The sequence below is a fragment of the Solanum verrucosum genome, unplaced genomic scaffold (genome assembly GCF_900185275.1).
Source record: "Solanum verrucosum unplaced genomic scaffold, falcon-dt-bn FXZP01000878.1, whole genome shotgun sequence".
Classification (NCBI taxonomy): Eukaryota; Viridiplantae; Streptophyta; class Magnoliopsida; order Solanales; family Solanaceae; genus Solanum; species Solanum verrucosum.
The window spans coordinates 241,236-249,010 of NW_026019782.1; positions in this window are offsets into that span (position 1 = coordinate 241,236).

Below are 7,775 nucleotides of genomic sequence, written 5' to 3' on the forward strand. Positions count from 1 at the left end.
GGACTTGAAAAATTGTAGCCTAGTCCAGATTTGGATGAAATATGTGTCAGGTAAGGCCTAGGGAAATCTGATAATGAATGAGGGATCTAATTGTTAATTTGATCACATAAGTGGATAGCTAAGACATTAAGGAGCCCGTACGACTTTAAGGAATCGAATTCGGGCGAGTAGAACTCCCGAAACTGATCTTTGTGTGAAAGGGTAATTTATGAACGTTAAGGGTTGAAGGTGTGTTGTGAAATGGGAGCTTGGAACTCAAATTTCAAGCTTTTGTCTTTGTGTAAACCACCGGGGAAGGATTATTCCCGCCAGGGCGGGGCCACTGTGGCGAGTTGGGGTCCGCAGTAGCGGGCCAGTCCCTACTTAAGTCGAGAAAAAATCCCAATTTCGTTATCTTTCTGCAAACTTTGTTCTTAAGAGTTAGGAGACAACCCATGGCGATTTCTTGACAGTTTTCCACAACTTTTGGTGCTAAAGGTAAGGATTTTACTCCCCTAATCTATTTTACGATCCGTAAAACTTAGATTCTTGGGTAATTATCATTGAGAGTAAAGGGGGTTTCTCCTAAAGTTGATATGGTGGGAAAAAGCCATAGTTGCACCTTAGGATCATGGATTTGGTCTTGGGTTATTGGGTTTGTTATAAATCGGGTAAATTAGACCTTAATTATTGATCCTTGCGTTAAATTAATCGTTTGTAGACCAAGAACAAACTAAAAGAATCCGGAAAGGGAAGGCTCAAGTGTCTTAGGAGGATTCAGGCTTTGTTTCGAGGTAGGTGATGGTTTGATTTCCTGTTTGTGTGATATATACCGGTTAATTGCTTCATTGTATGCATGCATGTATGAGAACAAGAAATGTAAATCGAATCTAATGCAAATGAGTATATGTATATGAATAAGTACATGCCATGAAACCATTGCTTGATTGTCTGACTATGAGCATTTTTCATTATGTGTGTTATTGTGATTGTGGTTGTGTTGACTGGATCGGGTGTCATGTTTCGACACATATATTGGATCGGGTGTCACGTTCCGACACATATATTGGATCGGGTGTCACGTTCCGACACATATATTGAATCGAATGTCACGTTTCGACACATGTATATTAGATCGGGTGTCACGTTCCGACACATTAATAATTTAGGTATAGGTTCCATTAGAGAACTACTTGTGATTGTTATGCTTATGTGTGATTGTATGTTGCTCTGAAATGATAACTAATATGTATTATGTATATGTGTGCTTATTATGTTGTGATTGATCATTTTAAATATTGTGCTTATGGCCGGGGTGGCCGTGTGATCCTACCAGTACATTGTGATTGTGTACTGATACTACACTTGCTCTTTTTTTTTGGTACAGGGCATTTTCAGGTGGTTACTGATCGACCTCAGCTAGGAGATAACTGATTGAGACCAGATTCAAGGGTGAGCCAGTTCTTCCAAGCTGCCATGTATCCTCTTTGTTTAGTCCATTCTTTTCGGATTCAGACTATCTATTAGGCTGTTATGTTTTAGTTTTCGGTGTTGCACCCCTTTTCCTTAGACTTGTTGATCGTTAGAGTTTTGGTACATTGACTTTCAGGTTCTAAGAGTTGTTTTCTGCAAATGTTTGGTAGTTGTTTTGTTTAACTTTCGGAGTTTATGGGAACTCCATTTTTCTTATACATTTAAACTTGCTTCTGTATCTTTAGATATTCTAATTTTCGTTAAGTTGCTTAGTTGGGTTGTAGTAATGGTTCTCCCACCGGAGGGTTAGTGTGGGTGCCAATCACGACGGTCTGGGACGTGACAGTTTTAACATAAAATAAAATTTAAAAATTACTATATAAAAATAAAAAATAAAAAATAATTTTTTTAAAATGAAACTTAGCCAAACTTATGAGATATGCTAATTAATTAGTAAGTGATATATTGGTAAATATGTATATATAGAAGGGATTTTATGGTCTTGAAAAAAAATAAAATTTTGCTTTTACTTCTGTCTTTTTTTTTTTAAGAAGCAAGATTGTTTAGCTTCTTTCCAGCAGTTTTACTGATTTACCAAACATCTTAATTTTTCAAAAAAAAATAATATTTTTTTTCAAAATAAGGCCTCCTAACAACAATGCCTAATAGGCTCTAAATTGTACAAGTAGGAACCCAGTAGAAAAATTGAATTGTCAATTAAGACTTCTATTTTTCAAAATATTTAGTAAACAAGATACTTTTCCAAAGGAAAAATCACCTCACACATCTATTTAAGGGTTAATATTACAACTTTTAGATCTACTTTTTTAATATTACTACTTATAACATTTTAATTACAAGTATTAATAGATTAGTTTTAATTTATAAATTAATTAGTTACATTTTATTAAATAATTATATATTATTAACTAATATATATTATATAATTAATAGGTGAGAGAAATAATATTAATGAGATAGAATCAATTTGTAATTATCTATTACACCTTTTAAGGGATTTTTTAATTTATCACATGTCAACCCGCACCCCCACCCTCACGTTACTCTTTCCATCTTCAGTTTCTCTTTCACCCCCTTTTCTTTGTTCTTTTTCCCTATTCTAATTAACTAAATATCTTTTTCATAACTATAGTAATTTATAATTTACAAGATAAATTTTTCCCTTGATTTTCTCCTAATTAGTTGATTCTTATTTTGATTAATTTATTATTTCCAAGATAAATATTGATTACTATTCAAATATTTTAAATTTATCACCAAAGGTTTTAACATGTAATTTTCTCTCTCTTTAATCTATCTTTTTTTGCTTTTCTTGATGTTTTTTTTTTATTTTAAATTTTTTATGTTGTTTTTTATTTATTTTTTTAATCTGATCTTTTTAGAAATAAGAATTCTATATTTTGAAAATTTGATTTCGTTTTTTATTTTATTTAATTTGGAACTCGATTTTTTGAGAAAAAAATTGTTTTACTGAAATTTTGAACTCCTTTTTGGTGTGTGTTTTTATATCTAAAATACTTTTTGTGGGTGAAATAAGTATATTTAATTCTGAAATTTATTGTTATATATATATATATATATATGAGATCATAATATCTTTAATAATGAGTTCCTAAATTTCAGCTTAAATATGGTTTAAAAAGAAGGTCACATTTAAATATGGAATATAAATTGAAGAGAGAGGAAAATATAGAACTTGTATTAATTATTGCAGTTTGGACTTTTAATTACATGTTTTGATTTTTGGGTGATGTATATTTCGTTTGCTACAATTTTTTATAACAATATATAATATGCATTATTTTACATTGTCAGATTTATTCTTCCCAGATTTATACCAGTTTGATACCAACTTCATACATTTTTTTTAGTCTTTGTTCTAAAATTTCAAGTTGGATACCGAGTGTATATAAATTGGATATCAATTTGATGTAATGTTAAATTATTTTAGGTTGTCTAATTTGATTGAAATATCAATTACATTTATTATTTTTTTTCATTTTTCAGTGGGATAGCTATTGGATATCAAATGGATACCAATTGAATATAAAATTAACTTGCTTGGGTTGTCTAATTTGGTTGAAATCGCAACTACATGTTGGTTTTTCAATTTTCCAATGGGTTATCAATTCGATACCAAATTTATACAAATTGGATACAACATTAACTAATTTTAAATTGGCAATTTCAGTTGAAATCTCAATTACATGTATTTTTCAATTTTACCATTGGGACATCAATTGGATACCAAAATGTATATCAATTTATACTAAGATTTGACGTATTTTTTCCAGTCGATATCAATTGCATACCAGCATTACCTAGTTTTTGAGTATACATTAGAAAAACACTAAATACACAAATGATTAACTAGCACACATAATAAATGTTCTGAAATTATAATTCATTAACTTAAAAGACAAAATAAATCAAAACATGAGTTTGCCACAATAAAATAACCAAATCAAAATAAAAATAAATTATGTCTTTTTTTTCAGAAGGGTAATTTGAACATGTCTTCATGTTGTGTCCCTCCCGACGACATGTACTACACTTAACCTTAACCTCTTGAATTTCACATCAACAAACCATTTCCAACGTTCAAGTTGTGGTCTCCCTACAGTTCTTTTTTAACCAGACAACAATAATATATTCTTCGACACTTTTTGAATTGCATATTTTCATGTTCCATCATAAATTATTGTGTCACTATTACATTATACAAAAGTACAAATAACTTTTATAAATATGTTATATCAGTATACAAATTTCCTATCATTTTTATGCATATAAATTTAATACAAAAGTAAAAATACATATGTTATTTTTAAACAATTTCATATGTTATTATAGAATACAAAAGTAAAATACATATGTTATATTAGTATACAAATTTCATACAATTCTTATTCACACATTTCATGTCAAAGTCATCAATTATTCATACTAAGATCATCCCACTAGAATATCAAAATAATTCCAACTTATAAATATTAATTGACATTTCTTAAATAAACAGTATACCAATTTCATTACATTATTATTCCCAAAATTCATTACAATATAATGCCAAAAAAAAATCCAATCAAATCAGAATTCGTACCAAAAAAATTTATTGATTGACATACATGTCTGGTATTAGTAGTATACAAATTCCAAAAAAAATTTATCTATTCTTTTAAACTAGAAACATACCAAAAAATAAAAAACGGGTCAGACAAATAATGAACAAATTCAATTTTCATACCAAAATATAACATTATACATTTAACAAAAAACGTCATAATTAAAGTTATTATACACAACAAAAAATCTAAAATCAGTATACAAATTTCATATAATTATTCTGCACACTTTTCATACCTATTTCATGTCAAAATTATACCTATTTCATGCCATAAGTCGTCACTTTTTCACAGTAGAATCATGGCACTATAATACCAAAATAATACCACTTCTAACTATTAATTGTCATTTATTAGATAAATAAGATACGAAATTCATTTCAATATAATTTCAAAATCGTACCAACATGGTATAACCTGTTTACTAAATTCAAATAAATTTTATATAATTTTTTTAACCAGAAACATACAAAAAATGTATGCTCAAATCAAAATCTATATTCAAACAAATTTTAAGTAATTTCAAAAAATGAATATTCATACCAAAAACGTCATAATTAAAAGTATTATACACAAACAAAATCTGAATATTTTTTCCAGTATCACTGTTCGTAATTTCTTTATTTTTTACGTTTGGTTTGTATATCAATACAAATAAAAAATCGCAAAGAATACTAACCTGAAGAAACCCATCTACCACCATGTTTTATTAATAACAATAAAAAGCCGTCCATTACAAGAAAATGAAGATTATTGAATAAAAACGAATATGATTAAATGAGAGTGACAACTAACAGAGAAAATATTGAGAAGAGAGAGAAACCTTCTAACAAAAGAAAAGAAAGTTGTTTGAACGATTTTAACTGCTTTGAACAAAACAAAGAAAACAAATATTCCTTTTTTTATGAATCTCCTATTTATATACCCCTATTAATCATCATTAATTATTTCAAATTATTTACTACTAATATATCCGTTTTTACCTTATTTATTTTTCACACTAATTAATTTTTACTATTATTTAAAATTATTTTTTTATTTTACTTAAATGTTAAAAACCCGTAATTTTTTATTGTTATAACATGAAAGATAAATAATAATATCATAACTTATAATTATTAGTCCTATATATGTCAATTATAAAATTTACACTTTCCAAATTAACAGACAAAGAGTTAGGTTTCTCTTTACCTTTACTTATTAGTTTGAGATTTAGCTTTAACTCTCCCTAATAATAGTTCACCGCACTATAATTATTAGAAGATTTTTAATTGGGCAATTAGAATTGTGATTTGAAGCTTTGGATAAATTTATAATTTTATATGATTATTTGAGGCTTGTTAAAATAATCGAGGGTTGAAATTAAGGCTTCGAATTGTATTGATATTAAAAAAAAATTGATAGTCTCTGATCATCAGATAAAATAATCTGATTAAAAAATAGTTTATAGGTTAATTAATTAAGGAGGTTTTGCTTAATTAATTACCGCTAACGGCAAACATGTGGATTATGATCAGTTTACCCTCAAAATTATAATTTATTTATATTTTTACACTTATGCTTATTGTAAAATTATTTTGAACTTATTTTAAGTCTCTTATGATTTACATATTTTTCATAAGATTTTATTATGATTTACATATTTTTCATATAATGTTTTTATTTAGTGTGGATTTGCCTACCGAGTACTAGTTCACTAGATACTTAACAACATCTTGAATTTGAGTGGTGGATCTTGGCGCTTGTTTAGTCAAGCGGTTGGAAAGTTAAAAATATTTTTTTGAGGAAAAAAACATTCTCCTGGCAAATTAAGGTATTTGGTTATTTAGTAAAACTATTTTTAAATAGAAGCAAAAGTAATTTTTTCGCGATTAGTAAAAGTTACGTTTCTCAAAAAAGGACGAAGAAAAAGGAGAATATTTAAATTTTTTTAGAATATCTTTTGTTAATTAATTGGCATATATGGTAAAATTTTGCTAAGTACCATTTAAGAATTTGTTGTATAAAAAAGAAGACTATATATAAACCCTCTTTGTAAATGACATTCATCGTAGGCCGTAGTGATGCACTCTTGGTAAAACCATCCTCTATATCAATCATACTTAAATATTATATAACAATATTTGTAAGAAATATATTATATATTAAAAAAAAATATAAAATTATGCGTATAAAAATATTCAAGTACAAATATCTAAAAGAAAAAGCTATATTGATAAATACTGTTCAACAATTTGGTCATAACTTTATGAGAATAGGCTCGAAGTGTTTGTTCTTGCCTCTACTCTTTCTAAAATTTTTTAATATTAAATCTGTTAACAAATGCATTCCTTCTTTTTGATACACAAAATCATTCAATTAATTTTTTTTATACTTTTATTTATAATAACTAAATGAAATTTAATTATCAAATTCTAGTAAACATATATAATATCATCTCATTATAACAATCATAAATTCTCTTGACAATAATATAATTAATTAATTCAACATGACTAAATTTAATATAATTTTTTATATAGTCTTCACTACTCACCATAATATAATTTTTTGAAAACACAGTTGTATACTTGGAATTTCCTTCTAAAGTATAATCGATAATAAATCAAATTATTCTCGTAAAAATATTTAGAGTAAGGATCACGATTGCCATGTGCTTAAAAAATAAATTAAAAGGCCAAGATCGTTTTTTACATTTTCAGAATTCATTTTGTATTTACTAATTATTTATTATTCATTATCAAAAAAACATGCTAATTTATTAAAATAAAAAGAATTTAGGAAAGATAGAATGGGTTTCACAGGGGTATTATAGTACGATAGCAAAAAAATTAGTTCCATAATTTATATTTTTATTTTTTTGAATAATATTATATTATTATCATATTAAATTAATGAATTCAACACGATTAAATTTAATAAAGTGCAGTACGAATGTACGATAAGTTGGTAACCGTAGACTTGCATTAAATTATATATTTGTACAGCACTATTTTACTATTTTAATTTATAAACACTTGTTTGTTCTAATCCAACTTATAATTATATTATAAGTCTTTATATTCTCTAACCAATTATATTTAAAACTTTATATCTTTTATGAACTTATATTTTATCATTATCATTTGTAATGTGATTAAACATTTCAATATTTGGATATTTTTTTCGACGTTTTCA